This window comes from Dendropsophus ebraccatus, chromosome 9, assembly GCF_027789765.1.
Source record: "Dendropsophus ebraccatus isolate aDenEbr1 chromosome 9, aDenEbr1.pat, whole genome shotgun sequence".
In the NCBI taxonomy this organism is placed as follows: Eukaryota; Metazoa; Chordata; class Amphibia; order Anura; family Hylidae; genus Dendropsophus; species Dendropsophus ebraccatus.
In genome coordinates, this window is record NC_091462.1 from 102,377,731 (window position 1) to 102,394,518 (window position 16,788).

A 16,788-nucleotide genomic window follows, 5' to 3' on the forward strand; every position below is an offset into this window, starting at 1 on the left:
ACCAGTCTGCCCATTCTCCTCTGACCTCTGGCATCAACAAGGCATTTGCGCCCACAGAACTGCCGCTCACTGGATGTTTTTTCTTTTTCGGGCCATTCTCTGTAAACCCTAGAGATGGTTGTGCGTGAAAATCCCAGTAGATCAGCAGTTTCTGAAATACTCAGACCAGCCCTTCTGGCACCAACAACCATGCCACGTTCAAAGGCACTCAAATCACCTTTCTTCCCCATACTGATGCTCGATTTGAACTGCAGGAGATTGTCTTGACCATGTCTACATGCCTAAATGCACTGAGTTGCCGCCATGTGATTGGCTGATTAGAAATTAAGTGGTAACGTGCAGTTGGACAGGTGTACCTAATAAAGTGGCCGGTGAGTGTATTGTATACTGGCCCTCTCTCTCTCTCTCTCTCTCTCTCTCTCTCTATATATATATATATACACCCAACAGAATGGATTGTCCATGTCAGTTCTCTACACATAGGATACGCACAATCCTTCCGATGTCCCTTTCCATAGAACAGAATGACCAAACCATGACGCACTTGTAAACAAACAATGCCTCCCCTTCATTGTGGCCCCCTGGCTTGGCCTCCGGGGGGGTCTAATTGTAACACAATCCATATAGGAAGCGGGGGTCTCTATTCTTCTACCCCAATTCCCTTCACCCTCTAGAACCCCTTGAAACTTAACGCATGTGGATTAGAGAGCTGTGTGCACTGGAGTATTCATGATGGTGGCTGCGGGTGCAGAGACGGAGGCTGATACGCTGTGTGTGTAAGGTAGTGTCTTATATGTGCAGTATGTGTGTAGGGGTGGAGTTGTGTATGTGTGGTATTTGTGTAGGGGTGAGAACCTGGCTCTGAGAGATCCCTTATATTATTGAAAGCCACTCCTTTCCCCTGTGTACTGGGAGAGAAGGGGAGAGAGGGCTCTGCAGCAGGCGCCTGTCCCCCTCCTATGGGCAGAGACTAGGAGGGAGAGAGCTGGGGAGGGAGGAGGGGGGGGGTTGTATGGTGATGCCCCCTCTTCTCCCCTGCAGCCCCTGTCTGGCTGGCCTGCACATGCGTACAAGCCGCAGCCCTGGAGTAGAACTCATGTTGGAGGGTCATTCTCAGACAGTTCTGCAGGGCTGCAATAAATCACCCTGCACATTCCCACCCCTCCCTCCCTCTGTCTGTCTCCCTCCCTCCCTCTCTCCCTCTCACTCTCTCTCTCCTTCCTTCCTTCCTCCCATCAGCTTGCCACCTCTCACTTTGCAGCCTCTTCTCCCTTGCTTTCCTTAACCCAGGACCCCCCTCCCCCCTTGTCCCCCCATTCTCACCCTTTAAAAAATTGGGGGGGAGAATGACTATGCTCCCCCATATCCTACTCCTTCCTGATAGTCAAGAACACCCTTTATCTTGAAGATTAGGGACGTTCCGGGCCAGATAATAGAAAAAAAAAAAGAACCCTTCTCTTTCTATCCAGCCACCCCTTACTGACATCCCCCAACTCAGCTAATATGACTCCTGGATCCATCTAAAGACGGAGGGGTCATCGATGCACCTCTATCGGATCTAGAGAGAGAAGACTCAAGAAGCCTCCTCCAGACAGGGATCACCAATTCCAGACTGGGGTTTTTTAGGGGAGGGGGGGGAGCAAAATATATTTAAATTTATAATTTTTCAATATTAAAAAAAAATTAATTCTAGATCTCTATCAGGACAAGGCTCCCTTCTAAGGGAGGAAAGGAATTTTTTTTTTTCTTTTTGGAATTTTTTTCTTCTTTTTTTTTATTAATTATTCTCGGCACCAAAGAAGACGGGATCTCTTATCCTACAGACATTGCAACCTGCAAAAGGTGAGAATAGGGAAAGAGGGGAGGGGGAGGGGTAGACGGATAGGATTGTTTGATTAACAATGTATCTATATACGGTGTTATGGGACTAGCTGAAGTATACTATATAATATCTTGTATATAGGGGGTACCTGTCACATCTAAGGGGGAGGAGGAGGGCAATCTGTCACATCACTATACTAAGGGGGGGGGGGGAGGGGAGTCTGGGGGATTTTCTATACGTACCCCGCTAGTGGAAGTCTGACGGTGTTACCGCCAGGTTCCTGGCATGTCATATGTCACTGAACGGAAACTGTCTGTCACTATAGATTAGAGGGCCCAAGGATACATTATGTCACCTAACAACATATACCATATTCCTGTATAGCGTATAGCAATATGTTATCCGTACCACTATGATTATGGCTTCTAGTCACAGTCTGTATATATATATATATATATATATCCACAGTCTGTATACATATCTATCTATCTATGATCTATCTATTATCTATCTCCTATCTATCAATCTATCTATCTCCTATCTATCTATCTATCTACTGTCTGTCTATCTGTCTATCTATCTATCTATCTATCTATCTATCTATCTATCTATCTATCCACAGTCTGTATGAATATACTATATATATATCCTCAGTCTGTATGCGTATATAATCTATCTATCCATCCATACTTCTATATATATCTCACTTGGCTGAGAATATTCCATGCAAATTTTTTAAACTCTACAAAAAATTTTTGCTAGGCACCAGATGTTAGCGGCTATTTGGGGTTTCGCGTTCTGTCAGTGACCCATCCCACTGTCTGTAGGTTGGATGAGGTGAGGTATTGATGGGCACCTATATTGCTGAATGTGTTCCCTATATTCCAGGCGGCAGAAGAGTATCTGGAGGCCGGGCGTATGGGCGATGTGTGGGGATAAATTAATGCACATGTGTCAGACATAATTATGGAAATGAGAGCTCTTTGTATTAGGAGCAGGGATTCTGGCAGGGAATAGCCTCACTTGGTATCCAGAAGCCAGTAATATGGAGAGCCCTGTACTCATGCCACTGGTTCTAATATGCAGAATGCAATGTATTAACCCCCTGTCATCAGCATGGGCCAAGGCTGTAAACAGAGGGATCTTCCCTGTGAATGTATAAGGGGGAGGAGTGTTCTGATGTCTGTGTATTAGGAGGAGGAGGGGTCTGTGTCCTGATGTCTGTGTATTAGGAGGAGGAGGAGGAGGGGTCTGTGTCCTGATGTCTGTGTATTAGGAGGAGGAGGAGGAGGGGTCTGTGTCCAGATGTCTGTGTATTAGGAGGAGGAGGGGTCTGTGTCCTTATGTCTGTGTATTAGGAGGAGGAGGGGTCTGTGTATTAGGAGGAGGAGGAGGGGTCTGTGTCCTGATGTCTGTGTATTAGGAGGAGGAGAGGTCTGTGTCCTGATGTCTGTGTATTAGGAGGAGGAGGAGGGGTCTGTCTCCTGATGTCTGTGTATTAGGAGGAGGAGGAGGAGGAGGAGGAGAGGTCTGTGTCCTGATGTCTGTGTATTAGGAGGAGGAGGGGTCTGTGTCCTGATGTCTGTGTATTAGGAGGAGGAGGAGGGGTCTGTGTCCTGATGTCTGTGTATTAGGAGGAGGAGGAGGGGTCTGTGTCCTGATGTCTGTGTATTAGGAGGAGGAGAGGTCTGTGTCCTGATGTCTGGGTATTAGGAGGAGGAGGAGGGGTCTGTGTCCTGATGTCTGTGTATTAGGAGGAGGAGGGGTCTGTGTCCTGATGTCTGTGTATTAGGAGGAGGAGGAGGAGGGGTCTGTGTCCTGATGTCTGTGTATTAGGAGGAGGAGGAGGGGTCTGTGTCCTGATGTCTGTGTATTAGGAGGAGGAGAGGTCTGTGTCCTGATGTCTGGGTATTAGGAGGAGGAGGAGGGGTCTGTGTCCTGATGTCTGTGTATTAGGAGGAGGAGGGGTCTGTGTCCTGATGTCTGTGTATTAGGAGGAGGAGGAGGGGTCTGTGTCCTGATGTCTGTGTATTAGGAGGAGGAGGAGGGGTCTGTGTCCTGATGTCTGTGTATTAGGAGGAGGAGGGGTCTGTGTCCTGATGTCTGTGTATTAGGAGGAGGAGGAGGGGTCTGTGTCCTGATGTCTGTGTATTAGGAGGAGGAGGGGTCTGTGTCCTGATGTCTGTGTATTAGGAGGAGGAGGAGGGGTCTGTGTCCTTATATCTGTGTATTAGGAGGAGGAGGAGGGGTCTGTGTCCTTATATCTGTGTATTAGGAGGAGGAGGAGGGGTCTGTGTCCTTATATCTGTGTATTAGGAGGAGGAGGAGGGGTCTGTGTCCTTATATCAGTGTATTTGGAGGAGGAGGAGGGGTCTGTGTCCTTATATCAGTGTATTTGGAGGAGGAGGAGGGGTCTGTGTCCTTATATCTGTGTATTAGGAGGAGGAGGGGTCTGTGTCCTTATATCTGTGTATTAGGAGGAGGAGGAGGGGTCTGTGTCCTTATATCAGTGTATTTGGAGGAGGAGGAGGGGTCTGTGTCCTTATATCAGTGTATTTGGAGGAGGAGGAGGGGTCTGTGTCCTTATATCTGTGTATAAGGCTGTGCACCTTTTCTTTTATTATTTGACACAAGTTGGGAGAGATTTATCAAACATGGTGTACAGTGAAACAGGCCCAGTTGCCCCTAGCAACCAATCAGATTCCACCTTTTATTCCTCACAGACTCTTTGGAAAATGAAAGGTGGAATCTGATTGGTTGCTAGGGGCAACTGAGCCATTTTCACTGTACACCATGTTTGATAAATCTCACCCCATGTTTCTCTATTGGTCTCAGGTGTTGGCTCCTTCCCATCACATACACTGCACCTGTAATAAGTGAGGTGTTATGCTACGTTTACACGGAACGATTATCGGACGAATTTTCGCAAAAACGATCGCATTGAGCGATAATCGTTCCATGTAAACACAGCAAACGATCAAGCGATGAGTGAAAAATCGTTCATTTTAACATGTTCTTAAATCATCGTTCGTCGTTCGCTAAAAATTCGTAGATCGCTTTGTGTAAACAGTCTTTCAAAGATTCACCCTATGTTAAAGATGGGCTTAAGCGATCTTCGAAAACAATCGCATTAAAGATTTTTCTTACGAATCTTCTAACAATTTTTCTCCATCTAAACGCTGATCGTTATAAAAACCAAATCGTTGCTTCAAAATCGATCCATTGGGCGAATTATCGCTCCGTGTAAACGTAGCATTACACTCAGACATTGTAATGCAGTCACGTCTCTTTATATTATCAGATATTCCTAATGGAGAAAAAAGTTGCGTCTTTCACGCCACCTTGTGAAGCTGCAAACAAGACAAGTGTGTCAAGATTTTTGCAATAACCATAAGATCGCTCGCAACTTATTTTTCTACATACACTACTCGCAAAAAGTTAGGGATATTTGTCTTGTGGGGGAAATTTATGAAAAATATAACAAGTTCTAGTCGCCTCATTGTCTGCTGAGACCTGGCATCCCAGTCTTCTGGAAGGGTGACCCCCAGGTCATTGAGGTTCTGGGGTACAGAGTTACCTGTCTCTACACAGCTGATCTCATAGGTTTTCTATGGAACTGAGGACTGGAGAGGCCGCTCTATTTGACATACCTCTGCATGAACAGCACAGGCCTAATGTTATCTTTATGGACAATAATGCGCCAACTCATCAGGTCACACCATCATAGGGAATGGCTGCTGGGACCTCACGGTTAGGGGCCTGCACTTTCTCTAGACCTGAATCCAATGAAAAACCTAGAATAGTCTGCGTAATGCTGCGTTTACACGAAACGATAATTGGCCCGATCGTACGATTAACGATGTCGGAGTAACGGCTTTTTTTTTTTCATAACGATCAGCGTTTAGACAGAACGATACATCCTACGGAAAATTCGTTTTGCGATCGCTTAAGCCTATCTCACACATTGGTTAAATCGGCGAACGACTGTTTACACGGAACGATTTGCGAATTTTTTCCGAACGATGATTTGAGAACATGTTGTAAGATCAAAATGAACGATTTCTCGTTCGTCGTTTGATCGTTCGCTGCATTTACACGTATGATTATCGTTCGAATTCGATCGTTATCGCGCAAATTCGCACGATAATCGTTACGTGTAAACGCAGCATAAGGGTACTATTACACGGGCTGATAGGGGCCTGATAATAACTGTAAACGAGCGCCGATTTACTCGTTTACTCGGCCTATTACATGGCCCGATTATCGTTTAACAAGGGCTGCATGGACATTGTTACTTTATACATTACCTATCCATGCTGCAGGGCTCCTTTTGCACTCTGCTTCTCCCCGGGTCCTGCACGCTGCAGCTTCAGAGCGGCCTGTCTCCGCTAACAGGCTGCTCAGCCAATCACTGGTCACGGCGATCCCAGCCTGTGATTGGCTGAGCGGCCTGTCAGCTCAGACAGGCCGCTCCGAAGCTGGAGCGTGCAAGACCCGGGGAGAAGCAGAGTGCAGGAGCAGCCCTGCATTTATTACACTGAGTGATAATCGTCCGAATTGTGGAATAGGCCCCAAACTTGTACTCACAGACGTTCATAACTTTAAATTTATGTGATTTTACCACACCATAAGCCGACATGACTCCGTTAAAAAAAACAAAAAAACACTGGCTAAGTACATGTGTTTGTTCTGATCTGTATATCTAATGACACAATCATGAAGTACTACTACTACACAGGTCTTTTATACAGCCAGAAAAGCTTCTTTGGACAATAATCTGCCCGTGTAAAAGTGTCAGCAATCAGCCGGGGAGAATACCCAATCCGCTAAAATCTATTGCTCTCCCTAAACAGGGGAAGTAGGGCCCACAGCAATGTATTTAAATGGCCGCACAAATGATACAGTGATCGTTCGTGTGACCCAACAGCCCAATTGATCATTCATTCTAAAGGCCCTGCAAATGAGCACCGGTCTTGCTGATCGGCACAAGGTTGCTTCCTATATCGGTTGTCTAAATGGATCTTTAAGGGGTTGTCCAGCGAAAATCTTTTTCTTTCAAATCAACTGATATCACAAAGTTATATAGATTTGTAATTTACTTCTATTAAAAAATCTGAAGTCTTCAAATACTTATTAGCTGCTGTATGTCCTGCAGGAAATGTTGTTTTATTTTAAGTCTGACACAGTGATCTCTGCTGAAATCTCTGGCCAAGACAGGAACTTTGTCTCGTTTTTTTTAAGAATCCCCATAGAAAACCTCTCCTGCTCTGCACAGTTCCTGTCTCGGCCAGAGATGTCAGCAGAGAGCACTGTGTCAGACTGAAAATAAAACAGCATTTCCTGCATGACATACAGCAGCTAATAAGTATGGGAAGACTTGAGATTTTTTTATAGAAGTAAATTACAATTCCATATAACTTTCTGACACCAGTTCATTTGAAAGAAAAAAAAATTTGCTCACAGCTTTGTACCCCAGAAACTCAATCACCTGAGGGCCGCCCTTCCAGAAGAGTGGGATGCCATGTCTCGGCAGACAATGAGGCGACTTGTGGACAGCAGGGGACATCGCTGTCGAGCTGTAATTGATGCTCAAGGGCACATGACAGGTTAGGCTGGGTTCACACTACGTTTGCATGTGTGCGCATCCGTTTTGATCCATTTTCCCACTGAATTCCATTATGAAAAAAAACGGATCCGTTTTTTTTCTAATGGATTTCAATGGAAAAGCGGATCAAAATGGATGCGCACACATGCATTCGTTTTTTACATCCGTTTTTTTGCAAAAAACGGATGAAAAAAACTATTACAAACACGTAGCGTGAACCCAGCCTTATAGAGACAATGACGTGTGGTTACGGTATACCCACCACTGTGTCATCAAAAAAAGACTTTTTGTTTAAATAATGTTTTTATGCTAAATATACTTTTCAGGATTTTTTGGTGGCATTTTTTCTAATTTTCCATTTGTATTATAAAATAATCCAATGATCTTGTAGTTTTCATTCTCACCTCTGGGGCTAAAACTAAGCTGAGACTTCCTGTTGTGTCTGTGGTGATAAGAAGAGGCTGCAGTAAAGTGATCTGGACAGCATTACAGCATCATGTGACACCAGTAAAGAGAGAAGACAATAGCAGCTCCCTGTGGAATGACCTCTTCAAAGGTTACAGAGCTCAATGATATTTTACTCTGTCAATAGACAGAGTATGTCTATTGTCGTCTATGTCCATGAGTCTTGCTGTAAAGCATGTCACTAAATGCTGTTAAAAACAACTCAGGCAATGTGGCAGCCCTCATCACAATGTAAAAATCGTAAAGTAAAAAAAAAATTACAGTCAGAAAATAGAAAGATAAAAAAATAAAAGAAGTTTTAGTATCTGACTCTAATCAATAAAGAAAATTTAGGTGACACATTTCCTTTAATTCCGCCCACAAGCCAATCCCTAACTTTTTGTGAGTAGTGTATGTATACAATAAATCATAGCACAATGTCACTTTTTCCATGACATAGTATGGTAGCACGGCCCTTCTCCTCCTATGGCATCAACAACTGTAATATGTGAGATAGACCTCAGTAGTAGTGTTGAGCGGACTTGCCACACAGTTCAGGTTCGGCAATGTTCTCCAAACTTGAACGCTCGGCATTTAACTTCTGGTTGCTGGAGAAGTTGGATCAGGTTCGGAGTACATTGCATTACTTAGCAGTACTGTGGATGTCTGTGCCTGGTTATTAGGAGGGTTGGAGGCCTGAACATATACTTATGTGTTGGATCACACTATGAGGCCAATAATTATAAGAACCCATATTGGCCCCTTGCTGGATACTCCAGTATTGGCCCCGTTCTCCCGTAGAGATGCCTGTGCTCCTTGGAATCCCCGATATCCCCTGCACACGTATCCTGCGTGAGAATCGGTGAGAATCTGGATATGATTTACATTTTTTCTCCGTCCTCTGAGCTCCGTCTCCAGCCGCTCCCATGTGCACGGATCCTGTGTTATCCCATTGAGGTCACTGATCTCCACGGCTATGTTTTCCAGCCAGTATTACGAACCATTCAGTGAGGAAAAATACCACTCAGACACGACGGCCTAAGTGACGTCACGTATTCTGGGTGCGAGGCGCAGATCACCACCATTGGCATGAGCCAGGGGGTCAAAATACTTGGCATAGCCATATGGACAGGCCACCTAGCTTTCCCATAGTAATAAATGTTACATCCCCATAGTTAGGCACAAATACTTTTATGAAGTGACATTTGGGAAGTCTGCGTATGGACAGCTGGACGTGTAGATGCATATGGAGGTGGGTGTATGTGAGATCCTGTGTGTGGGATTGGGCTGTGCGGGCCCTGCATACCCTGCTCTGTGGCCCTGGTACCAGCCTATTAGATGTGAGGGACCCTTTGTATTACAGAGTGAGGTTCTATGTGATCCGGAGGACAGTGTGTAATGCTCTGTGTATTCTGGAGCTGGCTGTGAGGTTCTCTTGTCCTCTAGAGCTGAGTGAGGCCCTGTGTCGGAGGCCGTAGCTGGGCCTCTCTAGTACCATACACATGTAAGGCCCTGTGAAGCCCCTCACATTTTGCACCTCAGTGTGTGGGGCCCCTGTGCCTCCTTTATAATACTGTAATAATTCTTTATAGATTCAGCATTGCTGTCATATGCAAGATATCCATTTTTGCAATTCCATTATTCCTTACCTATCGTGCAGCATCATGCTGGTCCATATACAATGCAAATGTATATTTGCAGTGTATATACAGATCTATACGGCACCATCTGCAATATTCAGCATTTACATAAAAAAAAAAAGTTGCTGGAAATCTGTCCGATGCAGCTTTCGTATCTCAAGCGTGTCTATTGTTGTGTTGGAAATGTTGCAGATACAGTATACTGAGGATTTTTCCATTGACTTCTATAGAGAAGTTACAGTCGGCAATAGATTATAGCTGTAGATCATAGTGCAGATCGGCAGCAAGATTTGCAATTTTTGGACTGAAATGCGTTGAATATCCGAATATAACATTAGCGTATCTGTCTTCAGATTGGCGCAGATTTCTGTGTGTGTGACTGTTTTCTGGGGCTACACGGCGATTCCCTAGTCGCAGAACCACAATGTCGCACTGCCTGGTTGAGCGAATCCATCAAAGTCACATTGTAACCCACATCCCCAACCGTCACCCTGCAGGAATACAGATGCAATAATGTGTCTGCATTACACTTGTATGAAACTAGCTTAAATTGTTTAAGGAACGGCGCTGGGCTACTGCATTGAAGTGAATGGGAGCTGCCTTGCAGTAACCCTGTCCCACCAGTATACACTGTACAGAGCTTCCAGCTCCCATACATTGCCAACATCCAGGCTGATCAGCTGATCGTTGTGGGTAAAAAAAAAAAAAAAAATTCTCCTGTTACTTTATGGAAACAGTTAAAGGGGTACTCCAGCCAAAACCTTTTTTTTTCTTTCAAATCAACTGATGTCAGAAAGTTATATAGATTTGTAATTTACTTCTATATAAAAATCTGAAGTCCTCCAGTACTTATTAGCTGCTGTATGTCCTGCAGGAAGTGGTGTATTTTTTCTAGCCTGACACAGTGCTCTCTGCTGCCACCTCTGTGACAGGAACTGTCCAGAGAACTAACAAATCCCCATAGAAAACCTGACCTTCTTTGGACAGTTCCTGACATGGACAGAGGGGGCAGCAGAGAGCACTGTGTCAGACTGGAAAGAATACACCACTTCCTGTAGGACATACAGCAGCTGATAAGTACTGGAAGATTTTTAAATAGAAGTTAATTACAAATGTGTATAACTTTCTGATGCCATTTGATTTGAAAAGATTTTTTTTCCCACCAGAATACTCCTTTAACAAGTTGCTGTTGACGGATCTGTAACAAGTGAATACATCAGGATCTTTTGCTCAGAAGGACTTTTGGGTGCGATTGGCTCCCTTAAAATAACCTGTTTAGCTCCAGAAATGAAAATATATTTATTAAAGGGTTTATCAAGGATTAGAAAAACAGCTACTTTCATGCAAAAACAGCGCCACCCCTGTCCATAGGTTATGTGCAGTATTACAATTCAGTTCAATTCAATTCACTCAGCTGCAAAATCACATTTAGGCTATGTTCACATGAAGTTTTTTCTGTCCGTTTTTTTTTTCTCTCAAAATGATGTACGTCATTTTAAGTACTAAATGACGCCCGTCATACCGCAATTTTGATGCCCGTAATTACAATGATGGCCGTTGGTATATTATTAGTATATTATTCTAGTTCAGGCCCTTTTGGGTGTGGTCCATTGAATTTTATAGTAAAGACAATGAAAGGATGGTGGGAATTTTTTTTTTCGTGTGAACAGCTAACCCCAATAACAAAATAACATCCGCCAATAATTGTCAATTAATTTCATGTCTGTCCGAAAAACATCCGTTATTCAATACGCTATGGGGGACATTTATCAAACTGGTGTAAAGTGAAACTGGCTCAGTTGCCCCTAGCAACCAATAGGATTCCACCTTTCATTCCTCACAGACTCTTTGAAAAATGAAAAGTGAAATCTGATTGGAGCCAATTCTACATTACCAGTTGGATAAATCTTCCCTTATTTCTATTGGGTGGCCGTCATTTCATTGACTTCAATTATAACTCAGTAATAATAGCCTTATACTGAGGACAAGAGTGGCGCTGTTTCTGGAAGAAAGAGGCCATCATGTTTTTCTAAGCGTAGACACCTACACGCTTGATGGTGACAATGGTGCAGAGTGGCACAACAAGCTTTGTGGTTACAGGTCACACTTATGGATTCTAATCGGTCATCTACCAGTGTCGGCGATGCTCTACATGTCCGCTGAGGCATGATCCAACATGGCCAATCCATGCACGAACAAAAGACATCAGGGGGTTGTTGGCGAGTTTGCAAATGTGCAGTTCACGGATTAAGATGGATGTAATTCATGTTATTAAATTGCCATCAATTCATTACGTGCTTGGCTTCCCTCAATGAATTGGCCGCCATAAGCCTGCGCCCTCTTTCTACCTGTCAGACAAGCTAACAGCCATATACCCATGCAGCACAAATCATGGACAATGATCACTCTATTACCTGCCTGTGATCCCGCTGTCATCTGTCACCCAGGTGGAGCAAGGAATGACAGGCACACAGACGGCACATCTATCACCTGACATACGCCGCCTAGGGTCTACATGACACAATTAAACCGCCGCTCTTCACCACCCAAACGAGTGATCACAATCTAATGGGTTTGATGTTTTATTGTTGTGCTCTACGTCACATAAGAAATCACTTGGACATTACTACTTTATATAACCAATCCATCAGCCGAGAAGAGCTATAAAGAGCGTCTCCTGCTCTGGAGGACCCAGCCTGTCAGGACATTACATAGGCCGCACTTTGATTTCAATGCTTTGTGTCACCAGTGGTGGCGCTGCAGGGAAATGTAGGGTGCCTGGGGTCACCATAGATTACAGCTGATAGATGGGGAGTGTAATCGTGTGATCATTGGAGAAGATCTCAAATAAAATGAGCAGTGTACGATACTACTAATAGCAATCCAAGGGCCCTGTGTCTATAGATCCGGTATAGCAACACTATATTAGGCCTCAAATGGCGCCAAAGCTGGCCTTACACATCAGATTTTGTTGGTGGACCTTGACATTGTTTTCGGGGTCCACCAACGATCTAAAGGCCCCCATACTGGAGGAACGTGACCCAACTCAGCCAACAGTATAAGTTATATGGGGGCCTCCTGGGTCTCCAACAACATAGTGGTTTTAGTCAACAGTAAAATGTGGGGGGGCCCCCAAGTCTCCACTGACAGATGATGTTGGTAAAGATAGAGGTCAAGTGGGATAGGTTTTCACTGCCTTACCCCTTTGTTCTCTGAGACATAAGTCAGCTCTAGATCTATCTGGCTGCAGCTTACCCGTCTCCTTCCCATAGAGCAGGGAAGGGAAACCTTCAGCCCTCCAGCTGTTGCAAAACTACATACCCATCACACCTGAAAAACCAAAGCTTTAGCTTCAGACCATCAGAGAGAGCCGGAGGAAATGCTCAGCTAAGCGCTTCTCTCCCCAACTCATTGCAGAAGTGGATTGTCTAGTATGTCTATGGAGCCAGTCTTGGGATGGGGAGAGAAGCACTCTGCGCTTCTCCCAATTCTTTCTAGCCATTAGTGGGGCTGTAAACGGCCAGACCCGACAAATCAAAACCTTTGACACGTCACTCTGACATGTCAAAGGTTTTTTTTTTTCCAGGACTGGGACATGTTATGCTGGCTGTACATAACACAGTAAGGTCAACCAAACCCACTTCTTTCTTCAGGATCCACTGACTATCTAATGTATATGGAGGCCTCACGACTCTTCCAACGACCGCCCTCTCCTTTTGTTCTTAAGGAGATAAGCCACTACCAAACATGCCTGGCAGCGGCTCTCTCCCCTCTCTCCATTTAGACCACATGCACACTCAACGGACCTAAATGTGAGCATGTGTATGGGGGTTTGGGACATCGCTGTCAACTATTTGGCCAACATCTAATTGATTCATCTACGGTAAATGTATAAAAAGTCATTTGCATTGCTTAGGACTTAAAAGATGAATTTCATTAGCGAATTCTAGGTTTCGGCCATTAAAATCTGCAATATGTGCAAATTTCCAGGGCAGGAAGTTAGATGAGGGTTGTCAGGAACTCCAGATGACATGGTATCTTTATAACGAATGGTGGCAGCTTCATTTCTAAAGGGCCGACGATCCTCAAAGCTATCAGCTTCTATAAAGGCCTCTCCCGCCGCCCGTCCTCCCCATACACAGGAACCTTCGGCAATCCTGTGTTCTCTATGGGCAAGAGAGGGATACAGGGAAGAGAGCTCTGGACTGCGGCTTATCTCTCTCTGAACAAAGAGGTTCACATCGACATTGACACAGACATCATCTGTCGGTGATTTTTCAAGATGGTCCCATGCACCTCATACCAGTGGCTGAGTCCACTGCGAGCTGCTGATTCAGCTGACATAAGTCTTAAGTGTATGGGAACCTTAAAGGGGTTGTTCCCCAATATTTTTTTTTCTTTCAGATCAACTGCTGTCATATAGTGCCAGAGATTTGTAATTTACTTCTATTTAAAAAAAAATCTCATGTCTTCCAATACTGATCAGCTGCTGTATGTCCTGCAGGAAGTGGTGTATCATTTCCAGTCTGACACAGTGCTCTCTGCTGCCACCTCTGTCCATGTCAGGAACTGTCCTAAGCAGTAGCAAATCCCCATAGAAAACCTCTCCTGCTTTCCAGACAGTAAAGAATACACAACTCCCTGAAGGACATACAGTAGCTGATAAGTACTGGAAGACATGAGATTTTTTAAATAGAACTAAATTACAAAAAATTTTTTTTTTACTAATTTCTGGCATTTTCTGGCACCAGTTGATTTGAAAGATCCATTTAAGTGCACCTTTAAGACACCTAGGTAGGTAAAATCTACAGCTGTCTCGTCCACCGCTGCCCTCATACACATGAATGCTCGGTTCAACTAAGCGTGCATATTTTCTAATTTTGGGGAGGGGAATAAGACACCTCTGACTTTGCTGTAATGCTGCCCGAATCCCTTTGCCTTCTTTCCTTGATTGATAGATCTCCTCTATAACTAAACAGGGACGCCTCAATGAGGATATGAAGTGAACCGGAGTCATCATGGGGTTATGTATATTCTTTCTGGACTATTATTACAGTGATCAACCTAAAGTGGCCGATAACAGCAGACAATAGACTGCAGTGGGTAGGCCTCAAATGTAGATTTTCAGCAGGTGGTAACATGATAGGCCATTGTCCCCTGCCCCCCACTATGGCTACAGATTATGTGATGTAGCTTTTAGCCGGCCTTAGCCCTCATGCACTTTACATTGCCGGCAGATCCAGCCATAAGCGACAGGCTCCATCATCATCATCAGTCTAATGTATATGGAGCGGCTGCGGTCTGACATGACAGACTGCTGAAGGCTATGTCAGGTGACGGCCTGAATACAACACTGCATGACAGCCCGCCATGTAGCCTATCGCTCAGGGTCATACAGTAGACATGAGGTGTCAGGGAGTAGTTATGATGATGCTGTGATGGGGGACGCAATGTAGGACGTGTGATGGTGGAGGGTTGTGGAGCCGACTTCACCTGCTCCACGGCTGAGGAAATTCTTCAATGGATGGAGCGGACATGCTGGAACTTGTGAGGATTTAGCTTTTAAGTCAGTAACAATTGTGGTTTGTAGTGGGGGGTATATTAACCCTCATAACACCATCTTAATCCCTTGCTGCTTCCATCTCGAAAGACTTGTCATCTATTTAGGCCAACGCACAAGTGTACAATGCTATGGTGGCCCGATCATTCTCATAGTCATATATGAGACCTATAGGGGGTGCTGTGGAGTATGTTGCCTTCTCATTAGCCTTGTGTATAACATGTTCAAGAGAAAAACTAGAGATCATATTGGTCCCAGGAAACATGAGTGTTGTAACCAGTCAGAGGTTGGATTTTGTTTCCTTATGTGCATTCCTTTTGTGCACCCTACTGACACTTTAAAGGTTTACATACATCTTATACTTTTGTTGTCTGTACCCACCACTTGTGTATAAGGTGTATGGGGCTCTCACATGATGTAGTTGTTAATAAGGGTAGGACGTGATAGAAAATCACAATCGGACCCCTTTGTTCTGGGAGAAATAAACCACAGTCGAAGCTCTCTGACTGCCTCTTAAGCCTCCCCTTCCCATAGCCAACATAGGGTTACCAAGCCAAGCTCAACATTCCTGTGTATGGGGAGGGCCGGAGAAATAACTGAAAGAGAGTTGTATAATTGCCTGGAATTCCAGCACGGATGCCCCATTTGCTGTTGCTGACGCTTTAACTGTATGTGCTCCTAATCAGGGGTGCATACAGTTAAATGCAGCACACTGTTTGACAGGGCAAGGAGCCATTGGCTGTCGGCCTTGTCAATCACACTTGTGGCCACAGGAAGCATTATGCCTCCGGCCACAAGAGGCCGATCTCTTCCCCCCAGCATGGTAGTGCACATAGGACGTCACTCGTACTCGCAGAGCTGGAAGGGAGCACCGCTGAAGCCTGCATGAGGTGAGTATGGCTTTTTTTTCTGTTCTGTTTTTACGCTCAGGAAATACTGATAGTTTCTTGAATCCTCTTGAAAGGCTTCAGTATCAGTATTTCTTCAAGGATGACAAGCCTCTGCCAGACATGTGCAGTACACAGACTTTATATCAGGTCTGCGATCATCCTGGAAGCCTGGCAGAGGACCACTCTGGATATAGATGTGAAATATTAAGGCTGATAGATACAGATACAAGCAGATTTCTGTACAAAATATAACAGACGCCCTTAACGATATTTGACTGGGAACAAAGAGGTTTCTGGTTTTCAGGGAACAATGGAGCTGCCACCCCGGAGTTCTGCTCTCAACTCGACTCAACTTAGTGGGGTTAATCCCACCCCTCACCCCCTACATGCTGAGCTGAGATGTGAATATGTCTCATTGTGGCCCTCTGTCCATCTATAAAGCCCATCATTCTGCATTCATCAGGATGCGGGTTCAGGCTCATCATTGAGGTCACGGTTTCTGCATGTCCACATGCTGCAAATTCTCTCCACCTGTCTGTTCTCATTCCTCCCTTCTCCCCGGTGTATGTTCAGCAGTCACACTATCTCTGTGCTGTCAGACACTTATGTCCTCCCTGGTGGTTACACCCTGTCAGTGCCCCTCGGTGCTGGCGCTGCCATCAGTCCTTCCTGCGTCCTCAGTCACAGCCGGCTGCTCTCTGTCACCTTGTGTGTCTCGCTGCGGAGCCCTGATCACAGACTCTCATCCTGTAGGTGTCTGTGGACGTGTGCATGTGAGGTACAGTATGTGCATGGAGGGCCTGTGGACGTGTGCATGTGAGGTACAG

At 44.9% G+C, this 16,788-nt stretch overlaps 1 protein-coding gene across 1 annotated transcript in view; it reads left to right on the forward strand.

Annotated features, from left to right (window-relative positions):
• Positions 1-1,199: 1,199 nt before the first annotated feature.
• The window catches only part of GLIS2 (GLIS family zinc finger 2), a 36,962-nt gene continuing 21,373 nt past the window's right edge, over positions 1,200-16,788 (forward strand). The window contains exon 1 of the mRNA XM_069984119.1: positions 1,200-1,842. The gene's annotated coding sequence lies outside the window, so the exon portion shown is untranslated. The remainder of the gene's footprint in view (positions 1,843-16,788) is intronic.